This window comes from Hypanus sabinus, chromosome 5 (genome assembly GCF_030144855.1).
Source record: "Hypanus sabinus isolate sHypSab1 chromosome 5, sHypSab1.hap1, whole genome shotgun sequence".
NCBI classification, from domain to species: Eukaryota; Metazoa; Chordata; class Chondrichthyes; order Myliobatiformes; family Dasyatidae; genus Hypanus; species Hypanus sabinus.
Window position 1 is genome coordinate 36,500,759 of NC_082710.1, and position 13,529 is coordinate 36,514,287.

Consider the following 13,529-nt stretch of genomic DNA (forward strand, 5'->3'; position numbering starts at 1 on the left):
ATATTTTAAATAATTAAATAAGTTGTACAAAAATGAAAAAAATGAGGTAGTGTACAAGGGTTCATTGTGCATTCAGAAATCTGATGGCAAAGAGGAAGAAACTATTTTTAAAATGCTAAGTGTATGTCTTCAGGCTCCATTACCTCCTCCTTGATGGAAGCAATGACAAAAAGTCATGTCCTGGGTGATGGGGTTACTTAATAATGGATGCTGCCTTTATAAGACCATAAGACCAGAAGACATAAGAGCAGAATTAGGCTATTTGCCCCTTCGAATGTGCTCAGCCATTTAATCATGGCTGACTATTTTTCACCTCCTCAACCCCATTCCCTGGCTTTCTCTCTGTCATCTTTGATGCCACTTCCAATCAAGAACCTATTAATCTCCACCTTAAATACATCCAATGACCTGGCTCCATAGCTGCCTGTGGAAACAAATTCCAAAAGATTCACCACCCTCTAACCAAAGAAATTTTTCCGCATCTCTGTTTTAAATGGACACCCCTCTATCCTGAGGTTGTGCCCTTTTGTCCTAGACTGCTCCCCATGGGAAACATCCTTTCCACATCCACTTTGTTTAGGATGTTTAACATTTGAAAGGTTTCAATGAGATCCTCCATCATCCTTCTAAGTTCCAGTAAGTACAGACCCAGAGCCATCAAATGTTCCTCATATGATAACCCTTCCATTCCCTGAATCATCCTTGTGAACAGCCTCTGGACCCTCTCCAATGCCAGCACATTTTTTTTAGATAAAGAGCCCAAAACTGTTCACAATACTCAAGGTGAGGTCTCACCAGTACCTTGTAAAGACTCAGCAACACATCTCTGCTCTTGGATTCAAGACCTCTTGAAATGAATGCTAACATTGCATTTGCCTTCATCATCACTGACTCAACCTGCAAGTTAACCTTTAGGGTGTTCTGCACAAGGACTCCCAAGACCCTTTTCATCTCTGATTTTTTGATTTTCTCCCCATATAGAGAGTTGTCGGCATGTTTGGTTCTACTACAAAATTGCATGATCAGGCATTTTCCAACATTATATTTCCTATGGCACATTCTTGCCAATTCCCCTAACCTGTCTAAGTCCTTCCACAGCTCACTTGTTTCCTCAACACTACCTGCCCCTCCACCAATCTTCATATCATCTGCAAACTTGGTAATAATGCCATTTGTTCCATCATCTAAATTATTGATATACAGCATAATAAGAAGTAGTCCCAACACTGATCCCTTCTGAACACCACTAGCCACTGGCAGCTGACCAGAAAAGGATCCTTTTATTCCCACTCTCTGCCTCCTACCAATTAGCCAATGCTCTAACCATGCTAGTAACTTTCCTGTAATACTATGGGATTTTAACTTGGTAAACAGCCTCATGTATGGCACCTTTGCAAAGGCCTTCTGAAAGTCCAAACAAATAACAGCCACTACATCCCCTTTATCTATCCTGCTTGCCACCACTACATCCTGTAACCTGGTCCTCTCTGAGGCAGAAGAACACAGACATTTCCAACAAGTGGACAGTCACAAGGCTGCGGGTCCAGGAGGCATCCCAGGGTGAGTACTCAGGATGTGCACAGCATAACTGGCAGGTGTGTTTACAGACATTTTTTATCTCTCCCTCTCCCAGTGTAGAGTGCCCTCCTGCTTCAAATTACCAAAAAAGACCAAGGTAACATGCCTGAACGACTGGCGTCCTGTAGCACTCACCTCAATAATAAGCAAATGCTTTGAGAGGCTGGTCAAGGATTACATCTGCAGTTTGATACCATCCAAACTAGACCCACTACATTTCACCTACCGACATAACTGATCAACAGATGACGCAATAGCCACTGCTCTACACACCATCCTTACACATCTGGAGAAGAAGGATGCTTATGTGAGAAAGCTGTTTTTGGACTACAGTTCAGCATTCAACACCATAATTCCATCCAGGCTCGACAAGAAGCTCAGAGACCTCGGCCTTCACCCTGCTTTGTGCAGCTGCGTCCTGAACTTCCTGTCAGATCGCCAGCAGGTTGTAAGAGTGGGCTTCCTCACCTCCAACCCTCTGACTCTCAATACAGGAGCCCCTCAGGGCTGTGTACTGAGTCCCCTCCTTTACCCCTGTATGCCCATGACTGTATCGCCACCCACAGCTCCAATCTACAAATTAAGTTTGCCGATGTCATTACATTGATTGGCCTTTTGTCAAACAATAACGAGCTGGCCTACAGGGAAGAAGTCATCTCTCTGACAGAGTGGTGTCGAGAAAACAACCTTACCCTCAATGTTGCAAAATCAAAGGAGCTGGTTGTGGATTATAGTAGGAATGAGACGGGCTAACCCCTATTGACGTCAATGGATCTGGGGTTGAGAAGGTAACCAGCTTCAAGTTCCTCAGCATCCACATCGCCGAGGACATTAGGTGCTCTGTGCACATCAGCTGTGTGGTGCCAAAAGGCACAACAGCGCCTCTTTCACCTCAGATGGTTGAGGAAGTTTGGTATGGGCCCCCAAATCTTAAGAACTTTCTACAGGGGCACTATTGAGAGCATCCTGACTGGATGCATCACTAACTAGTATGGGAACTGTACCCCACTTAATCACAGGGCACTGCAGAGAGTAGTGTGGACAGCCCAGCATATCTGTAGTTGTGAACTTCCCATGATTCAGGACATCTACAAGGACAGGTGTGTAAAAAGGGCCCGTAGGATCATTGGGGACCCAAGCCCTCCCAACCACAATCTATTCCAGCAGCTATCATCCAGGAAGTGGTACCGGACCGTAATAGCCAAAACCAACAGACTCTGGGACAGCTTCTTCCACCAGGCTATCAGAATGATGAACTCACGCTGATTTGAGTGTACTCTATATTACATTGACTGTTCTATTTATTATAAATTATCATACAAGATATTAAGAGGAATAGATAGAGTGGACAGCCAGTGCCTCTTCCCCAGGGCACCACTGCTCAATACAAGAGGACATGGCTTTAAGTTAAGGGGTGGGAAGTTCAAGGGGGATATTAGAGGAATTTTCACTCAGAGAGTGGTTGGTGCATGGAATGCACTGCCTGAGTCCATGGTAGAGGCAGATACACTAGTGAAATTTAAGAGACTACTAGGCAGGTATATGGGGGAATTTAAAGTGGGGGATTATATGGGAGGCAGGGTTTGAGGGTTGGCACAACATTGTGAGCTGAAGGGCCTATAATGTCTGTACTATTCTATGTTCTATGTTCTATTATACATTACTATGATTGCACATTGCACATTTAGATGGATACGTAATGCAAAAATTTTTACAACTCTCGTGTGTGAAAGATATAGGTGATGAAGTCAATTCAATTTAATTCAATTCAATTCAATCTCCTCAAAGGATTCCAACAGTTTTGTCAGGCAAGATTTTCCCTTAAGGAAACCATGCTGACTTTGTCCTCTCTTGTCCTGTGTTACCAAGTACTCCGTAATCTCATCCCCAGCAATTGACTCCAACATCTTCCCAACTACTGAGTTCAGGATAACTTGTCTATAATTTCCTTTTTGCTGCCTTCCTCCTTTCTTAAAGAGTGGAGTGACTTTTGCAATTTTCCAGTCCTCTGGCATCAGGACAGATTCCAGTGATTTTTAGAAAGATCATTGAAAATGCCTCTACAATCTCTAATGCTACTTCTTTCGGAACTTTATGGTGCAGATCATCTGGTCCGGGTGACTTATATACCCTGAGGTCTTTCATCTTTTTGAGCATCTCCTCTCTTGTAATAGTAACTGCACTCACTTATTTTCCTTCACACATGGCAACATCTGACACACTGCTAGTGTCTTCCACAGTGAAAACTAATGCAAAATACTCACTTAGTTCATCTGCCATCTCTTTGTCCCCCATTATTACTTCTCTGGCCGCATTTTCCAGCAGTCCTATATCCACTCTCATCTCTTTTTGTTACATACTTGCAAAAACTTTCACTGTCCTCTTTGATATTGTTTGCTAGCTTGCTTTCATATTTCATCTTTTTCCTTCTAAGATTCTTTTAGTTTCTCTCTGTAGGTTTTTAAAAGCTTCCCAATCTTCTATCTTCCTGCTAATTATTGCATTGTTGTACATCCTCTCTTTTGTTTTTACATTGGCTTTAACTTCCCTCATCACCAATGGTTGTACTATTTTGCCATTTGAATATTTCTTTGTTTTTGGAATACATTTATCCTGCACTTTCCTCATTTTTCCCAGAAACTCACACCATTACTGCTCTGCTGTCATTCCTGGCAGCAGCTGCGTCCAATTTACTTTGGCCAACTGCGTTCTCATACCACTGTAATTTCCTTCAACTGAAATACTGCTATGTCAGACTTTACTTCCACCCTATCAAATTTCAAGTTGAACTCAATCAAATTGTGATCACTGACTCTTTTACATTAAGTTCTCTAATCACCTCTGGTTCATTGCATAATACCCAATCCAGTCCAGCAGATCCCCTAGTAGGCTCAAAGACAAACTGCTCTAAAAAGCCATCTCTCAGGCATTCAACAAACTCACTCTCTTGAGATCCATTACCGACCTGATTTTCCCAATCAACCTGCATGTTAAAATCTCTCATGACTATCATAACATTGCCCTTTTGACATACCTTTTCTATTTCCCGTTGTAATCTGGGGTCCATACCCCAGCTACTGTTGGGAGGCCTGTATATAACTGCCATCAGAGTCCTTTTACCCTTGCAGTTTCTTAGCTCAACCCACAAAGGATTCAACATCTTCTGATCCTATGTCACAACTTTCTACTGATTTGATGTCATTCTTTACTAGCAGAGCCACGACAGCCCCTCTGCCTACCTTCCTATCCTTCTCATACAACATGTAACCTTGGACATTCGGTTCCCAACTGAGTTTTGTCCTATCATTTGCCTACCCTTCCTGGCAGTCTGACTGCGCACTATCTTTGTTTTTTTTTCATCCATCCTATCCTGAGTCCCCTCATCCACCCACTGCCAAATTAGTTTTAACCCTCCCCAACAACTCTCCCCTCGGGTTCAGGTGCAACCGTTCACTTTTGTACAGGTCATACCTCCCCCAGTAGAGATCCCAATGACCCAAGAACCTGTAGTCCTGCCCCCTGCACCAGCTTCTCAGCCATGCATTTATCTGCCAAGTCATCCTGTTTCTACTCTCACTAGCACGTGGCACAGATAGCAATCCAGAAATCACTATTCTGGAGAAACTGCTTCTCAGGTTTCTGCCTAACTCTCTAAATTCACTCTTCAGGACCTCAATGCTTTTCCTTCCCAAGTCATTGGTACCAATATGTACCAAGGCATCCGGCTGCTCTCCCTCCCTCTCTAAAATGCTGTGGACACGATCTGAGATGCTCCTGACCCTGGCACCTGGGCGGCAACATAGCATGTGGATGTCCCACTCACATCCACAGAATCTTCTGCCTCTTCCTCTGTTGAGTCTCCTATCTCTATTGCTCCCTTCTTCTCTCTCTTTCCCTTCTGCACCATGGACCCATGCTCAGTGCCAGTAACCCAGGCTTTGTAGCATTCCCCCGGGCAGTCATCCTCCACAAAAGTATCCAAAATGGTATACTTATTTTTAAGGGGAATGGCCACAGGGTGCTCTGCGCTAACTGCCTATTCACATTCCCATTTCTTCTGACAGTCACCCAGCTGTTCGCCTCCTGCAGCTTTGGAGTGACTACTTCCCTGTAACTCTGATCGATTATCTCATCACTCTGCTATACAAGCCCAAGGTCATTCAGCTGTTGTCCAGATCCCTAACACGGTCTTCAAGGAGCTGCAGCTGGATGCACCTCATGCAGATGTAATTCCTTGGAAGAGTCTGGGTCTCCCAGGACTCCAACATCTGGCATGAAGAACACACAACGGCCATTTACTACACTAAGTACAGCAACAGAGAGAGAAAAAGGGAACCTTAACAGAAATTTACCTGGAGCCAATGGCTCTTCCGAGCTGAGGCCTCCTTTGAGCCAAAGCCTGACACACCTACTCTCACCACTAGCCCACTCCCAACAATACGAAGCATTTATGAGGCATTGCTTTTAAAAATATCTCATGGGAAGACAAGTGCTATGATGCAGCTGGCTGAGTTTGCAACATTATGTAGTTTTTTCCAATCCTATGTAGTGGCCCCTCCATACCAGACGATGATGCAACCAGTTAGAATGCTCTCCAAGACACATCTGTAAAAACTTACAAGAGTCTTTAGTGTTATACCAAGTCTCCCCAAACTCCTAATTAAATATAGCGACTATCATGCCTTCACTGTAATTGCATAAATATGTTGGGCCCAGGGTAGATCTTCAGCGATGTTGACACCCAGGAACTTGAAATTGCTCATTCTGCCCTTTAATCGCTCTCTGCCTCACTTGACAAGACCTTCTTGGTCCTCGCTACTGGAGCTATGGTCTTTAGTCTCTGCCTGTATGCTGGGAATAGAAGTACGGCCAATTGAGGACATGGGATGGCACGGTATGCATTTTTGATAGTGGCTTCAGAGTCGGCTTCACAACTAGTACTTTGGTGGTAGTTGTTCAAAAATTCATTCAAGTTGGCCTGGTTGAAATCCCCCACAAAGATAGACAAGGCATCATCAGGGTGAGCTCTTTCAGCTCAGCTCCCCCAGTGGCTGTCTGATGCTGGTCAGAGGTGGAATGCACGCTGCTCCAGGATGATAGTGGAAAACTCCCTTGGCAGATAAAATGAATGACACTGAGCTGCTAGATGTTCCAGGTCAGGTGAGTAGGATTGAAACCATGATGAGTTAATCAGGAAGCATACTCCACCTTTTCTAACTTTAAAGGACCCAGCTGTCCTGTCTTTGTAGTGTATGGTGAAGCGCTCGGGATGCAGCCCTGTGTCCAAAATAGCAGTGGTGAGTCATGTTTCTGTAAAGCAAAGTACACAACAGTCTTGCTCGGAGATCCTTAATTTAATTTTTCAATGACTACATTCAACTGCAGGATAGTCAGGAGTGGGGGAGAGGGTCTTAAGGCTCTGTGTTTCACTAATTGTGCATCCTTTAATGCCCATATGATGATGTAACAGTCACAATCTCAAGCCATTGCAGTCTTTCTGATGAAAGAATTCCCACATCATATTTGAGTAGAGGGTCTGAAAAAATTAGGCCCAATGATGATGAAGGATTAGTGATATATATTTCCAGGACAGAATAGTGTCTTGCTTTCCCTTGTACCCTTGAGGCCCTTTTCAATCTTGGTTTTGGGAGTTGTTGTCAGGGTGAGTAATTGCAATGCACTTTTCTACCATACTCACTGCATGAGTAAGAAAGAGAAAATTAGCGGCAAGATAACCACTCAAGTCACTCCTCACCGCACAATAATACAAACAAAAGTGAAACTATTCTTTACCAGTCTGTGCAGGTCTCTCAGACCTACCCCTTTGTCTTCTGTCATGTGTTATCCTTTCTTTAAAGCAGCAGGCTTTGAGATTAATTGGGAGAGTGTAACTGCGATGGTGAAATAGCACTTTAAGAGCTGCCTGCAAGGTCACAACTATGAGTGCTAGCAACTGCAAGACCCAGCTAAATATCCATAGAGTAGCACATATTGATATAGAGAAGTTGTGTTGTTCAATAGGGAAAGCCAACAACATTGAAAGTTTTGCAATCGAAATTTGTAATATTTAAAGGACTTCAAAGTTAGCTTTGAGGATACAAAATACTATTTTACTTTAAGTTACAGGGAAAGGTTGAACAAGTTAGGTCCTTATTCTTTGGAGCGTAGAAGGTTGAGGGGAGACTTGATAGAGGTATTTAAAATTATGAGGGGGATAGATAAAGTTGACGTGAATAGGCCTTTTCCATTGAGAGTAGGGAAGATTCAAACAAGAGGACATGAGTTGAGAGTTAGGGGGCAAAAGTTTAAGGGTAACACGAGGGGGAATTTCAGAGCTGTAGCTGTAGCTGTAGCTGTAGCTGTGGTAGCTGTGTGGAACAAGCTTCCAGAAGAGGTGGTAGAGGCAGGTTCAGTATTGTCATTTAAAGTAAAATTGGATAGGTACATGGACAGGAAAGGAATGGAGGGTTATGGGCTGAGTGTGGGTCAGTGGGACTAGGTGAGAGTAAGCTTTCAGCATGGACTAGAAAGGCTGAGATGGCCTGTTTCCATGCTGTAATTGTTATATGGTTATTTTAAAGCCAATAAACTGTAGAAGAAAATAATTGTGATCAGGTATTTTTAACCCCATTATGAATGCCAGAATTGCATAACTGCACCACAGCTAAGACTATTCTATCTCTGCCATAGCTAATCTATTGCTGAAACTCTTATTGCGTCTCTGCAACCTTGATAATTGTCTCTTATAAGAGATTCTTCGCTGGCCTCCCTCATCCTTTTCTACACAAAATGGTCAGCAAATAACTTCTATCCTAATTTGTATTGTTACGAGTTCCCTTAACTGGATCACTTACCAGCAAAGATAGAGAGGTCCGTTGAAGTCTGATGGTACTATTTTTAAAAGTATTTATTGATAACGGGGCACAAAAATAAGATTAATGCAAACATACAGATAATATACGTCGTCAATACTAAATCTAAAGCACAGGTATGATCATAACCAATAAAACGTAACTCTATCGTTGTCTAGGGGATAGTGTATTGTCCGATGGAAATATAAAAGTCATTAGCTCATTCAGGCTGCAGCGTTTTGGGTTTAAGAGAGGGAGGCATTTAAACTTGCCCAAGTCTTTTATGATGCCAATCCGTTGAGTCAGGGGAGCGGGTTTCCCCGTTGTTAGCTAAAAAGCAGTTTTCGGTCGTTTCAGCCACCAATTCCAGCCACGGAATTGAACGCACGTGGCTTGGTTTCTGATGACCGTCTGCTGTTACGTGGTCACTTAACGTTTCTTCTGGTGTGTCTGAGGGGTTGTTCCTACAGCCCCTCTTTTATTCTGACTCGCAGGGTCGTAGATGTCAATCAGGTTGGAGGGTGATGCAATCTCTCCCTCAACCAGCCCACTTTGCCTGAGGGCGTTCACGTAGCAGAGCATCTCAATCCACAAATCTGTCTCCAAGAGACAATGGCCATGTCCCGTAGCTTTACATCGCTATGGAGGGGAGAAACGTGACATCCTGCACGTCTCCCCCTCATGTCTTGAGCCCCCTTTTGACTCAACCCAACAGTGATCTGGCGATTCTCACAAAGGAGGGGGCTACAGACGTAACAGTATTATGACCAATCAGTTCTTCACCAGTGTTCGATTGTCATGTCAACATCCTTTTTATTTTCAAATGCCTCCAAGTGGTGCACATAGTTACTGGGCAGGTATGTTCCGCATGCACTTTTAATTAAATATGTTGGTTGAACGTATGTTGAATATTTAACTTTGTACTTTCTGTTAGTTGAGAAGCATGAACGTTTGACTGATTTTTTACTCCGTGTAAACAAATGATTAATATACTTATTTGCAGTCAGTGTTTTCTGCCTCAGACTCACAAACCAGATTCAATGTTACAACCTCCCAATCTGTATCGTTTTTTTCCACTTTAGGTCATTCCTTACAACTCATTGTTTTCAATGGAATATTAGCCATGTGCCTTCAGACCTCCTCAGGAAACTCAGGCATCAAATCTTGTTATATACACTTTTCCTGGCAGCCCAATCTTATGGACAGAGGAGGCTCCACACAGGTAGGAGCAAGCATTTTAAAAAGTAGTGTTCACAGGCTTTTGACTTTTTTCCGGTGGCCCAATCGAATCACGATGCATTAGCAAGGGCATATAAAAATAAGGTAGGGACAAGTGGAGCAGCAATTGTGTGAATGGACTACTGTTAGAGAGGGTAAGCTTTGGCTCAACATGCTTGAGTGAAAACAGGCTTAGGCAAGGTAAGTTTCTTTTTCATTCTTCATCTGTTAGTGCACAGTTAGTGCAGTGACGATGAATCCAGGAGCTGTGTTGTGTTCTTTGTGTGAGAGGTGAGAATTCCAGGAGACCTCCAGCCACCCGGATAACCACATCTGCACCAGGTGCACTGAGGTGCAGCTCCTCAGAGAAAGTGTTAAGGAACTGGAGCTGCAGCTCAATGACCTTCAGCTCATGAGGGTAAATGAGAAGGTGATAGATAAGACCTGCAGGGAGGTAGTCACCCCTAAGCCACGTGAGACAGTTACATGGGTAACTATCAGGAGAGAGAAAGGTAAAGGATAACCAATACAGAGTATCCCTGTGGGCATTCTCAACAAAACATAGACCACTTTGGATACTATTGCAGTGGTAATAGAATGGGTCTCTGTCACTTAGTCTGGTGCTGTGGCTCAGAAGGGAAGGGGGAGGGGAGGAGAGGATTGCAGTAGTGATGGGGGATTCCATAGTTGGAGAAGTAGACACGAGATTCTCTGAACAGGAAAGAGACACCCGGATGGATGGAATGCCTCCCAGGCGCCAGGGTCAAAGATGCCTCAGATCATGTTCACGGCATTCTAAAGGGGGAGGGGGAGCAGCCAGAAGTCTTGGTACATAATGGCATCAATGACATAGGAAGGAAAAGGAAGTAGGTTCTGAAGAGAGAATTCATGGAGTTAAGTACAGTATAAAGCTGAAAAACGAGACCTCGACTATGCCACGCTCCAGTGAGGGTAGGAATAAAATGACTTGGCAGATGAATGTGTGGCTGAGGAACTGGTGCAGAGGCAGGGGTTCAGATTTCTGGATCATTGGGATTTCCTCTGGGGAAGGTATGATCTGTTCCAAAGGGAATGATTACACCTAAACCCAAGGGAGGGGGCAATATCCTTGTGGGCAAGTTCGCCACGGCAGTTGAGGAGGGTTTAAACTAATTTGGCAGGGGAAAGGTAGCTGAAGAGGTGGGACTGAGGACGGGGCAGTTGGCATACAATCAGATGCAGTGTGTAGTGAAATTGTCAACAAACACAGGCAGATGATAGAGCAACATTGCAGTCAGTGGGATGAGTTACAGTGCAACTTGGGAACAAAATTGAAAAAGGTGATGAATACAGGGCTGGAGGTGTTATATTTGAATGCATGCAGTATACGGAATAAGGTAGATGATCTTGTCGCACAGTTAGAGATTGGCAAGTATGATGTTGTGGCCATCACTAAGCCATGGCTGAAAGAAGATTACAGATGGGAGCCTAACATCTAAGGATATATGTTGTAGTGAAGACACACATGTAGGCAGAATAGATGGCATGGCTCTCTTGGTAAGAAATATAATCAAATCTTAGAAGGAGGTAGCATATGACCAGAAGATGTAGAATCTTTGTAGATAGAATTAAGAATCTGCAAGGGTGAAATGACTAAAGGAAGTTATACACAAGCCTCTGAGCAGTGGCCAGGATATGGGCTACCAATTACAATGGGAAATAGAAAAGGCATGTAAGAAGAGTAATGTTATGATAGTCATGGGGGATTTCAATATGCAGGTAGACAGGTTGCTACTGGATCCCAAGAAAAAGGATTTGTACAATGCCTATAATATGCTTTTCAGAACATTTTCTGTTTGAGCGAACCAGGGGAAAGGTTATTTTGATTGGGTGTTGTGTAATGATCCCGATTTGATTAGAGTGGTTAAGGTAAAGGAACACTCAGGAGCCAGGGATCATAATATTATAGAATTCACCCTACAACTTGAGACGGTGAAGCTAAAGTCAGGTGTATCAGTATTACAGTGGAGTAAAGGGAATTATAGAGGTATGATAGGAGCTGGCCAAAGCTGATTGGAAGGGGCCACTAGCAGCGATGACAGCAAACAGCAATGGCTGCACTTGCTGGAAGTAATTTGGAAGGCACAGGTTACATATCTCACAAAGAAGAAGAAATATTATAAAGGGAGAATGATGCAATGATGCTTGACAAGGGAAATCTAATACAACATAAAAGCATATGCAGAGAGCGGTGAGTGCGTGGAATGGGCTGCCGGCGATGGTGGTGGAGATGGATACGATAGGGTCTTTTAAAAGACTCCTGGACAGGTACATGGAGCTTTGAAAAATAGAGGGCTATGGGTAACCCTAGGTAACTTCTAAAGTAAGTACATGTTCGGCACAACTTTGTAGGCCAAAGGGACTGTATTGTGCTGTAGGTTTTCTATCATCATGAAGTGACTTCAACACAACCTCTTCGGCTGAAGCAGCTGTGAATGCCGAGGTTGGTCTGGAGGCGACATGACCCAGTTAGAATCGGGTTCCTCAACTTCAGTCTGGGCCAGTTGCTCAGTAGTAGAGACACTGCAGAGTGTTTCATCTTGTCTGCTTGGGTCATGTTTCATAACCACTGGCCAAACAGTACCAATACACACGTCATCGCGCTGAGCGGCTGCACTTCTCCAAGGCTGAATCCTGGCACCTGCTTTGTCTTGAGAGCAGTCAGGTTGCAGTAAGCTTGTCGAATGGCACCATCAGAAGCTCCCAAATGATCTACTGCTCCATTCTACACTTGCCTTCCCTCTGCCTTCCCCATGATGGAAAACTGGCAGATGACTTTGACTCCAGGTGCAGGAATACTCTTCCATTCTCCGTCCCCATCCAGCCCTTCATGTGCACATCGGGACAACGCATCAGCATCAATGCTCCGACTCCCCATACTTCAGGCTGACATCATAGGCAGATGATGTCACCAGACACCAATGGCATGTGGCATCCAATTTCGAGGAGGTCAGGATATAGGTTAATGGATTGTTGTCTGTCCTCACCTCAAACTTGGCACGATATAGATAGCCTCTTAGTTTATCCACCACAGCCCATTTTAATGCCAGGAACTCCAATTTGTGCATGGGGTATTTTCGCTCAGAGGGGAGAGACTCTGGCTGACAAACGTGGAAGCTCCCAACCCTGTGCCTTGATCCTGATATAGAATGCCCCTAAGCCCTCTCTGCTGGCATCTGTATGCAAAACATATGGCAACCAGGTGTGTGCAAAAGGCAGCACAAACACTTTCAACAGCAGCTCCTTCAGCAACTGAAAGGCCTCCTGGCATTTTACATCCCATCTTGCTCCAAAAGGCTCTGAAGGAGGTAGATAATCTTTACCATCCTATCCTTTCATCTTCCCTTTCTTCTACAAGGAAGGGTAAGCACACAGAAGCTAATTTAAAGGGTGACTCACTTTAGAGTAGTCTTTCACAAGCCTCCGATAGTACACCCAGAATCCAAGGAATGAGCACAAGGCTCCCACAGTCTGGGGCCTCAGACATGTCATCACCACAAGATGGATCTGTAGCTACTCCGTCTCATGAGCCTGTGTGCCCAACATAGCTGACAGACGTCTAGCAGAACTGGCACTTGTCCAGGGAAAGTTTTAACCCTTCAGGTTTCAGGCAGCCTAGCACCTTCAGTAACCTCACTTCATGTTCCTCCAAGGTAAACCCAAACACTATAAGATCATCCAGGTGCACCAATACCTCAGGCAAGTTCATATCCCTCACCTTTTTCTCCGTGATGCACTGGAAAGTCACAGGGGTTCCCGATATGCCCTGGGGCGTTCTTTCGATCTGGAAGAATCCCAATGGACATATGAATGTCATCTTCTCTTTGTCACCCTTACTCATAG

The 13,529-nt window shown here is 44.1% G+C and overlaps 1 long non-coding RNA gene across 3 annotated transcripts in view; it reads left to right on the forward strand.

Annotated features, from left to right (window-relative positions):
- Positions 1–13,529, forward strand: part of LOC132394066 (uncharacterized) — a 94,487-nt gene that overhangs the window by 23,369 nt on the left and 57,589 nt on the right. The window contains exons 1-2 of one of the 3 annotated variants that reach the window (XR_009512161.1): positions 1,535–1,560; positions 9,512–9,651. This is a non-coding gene — a long non-coding RNA (uncharacterized LOC132394066). Of the gene's footprint in view, positions 1–1,534; positions 1,561–9,260; positions 9,287–9,511; positions 9,652–13,529 lie in introns of those variants that run through there. The other 2 variants (XR_009512160.1, XR_009512159.1) reach the window with 2 other exon arrangements.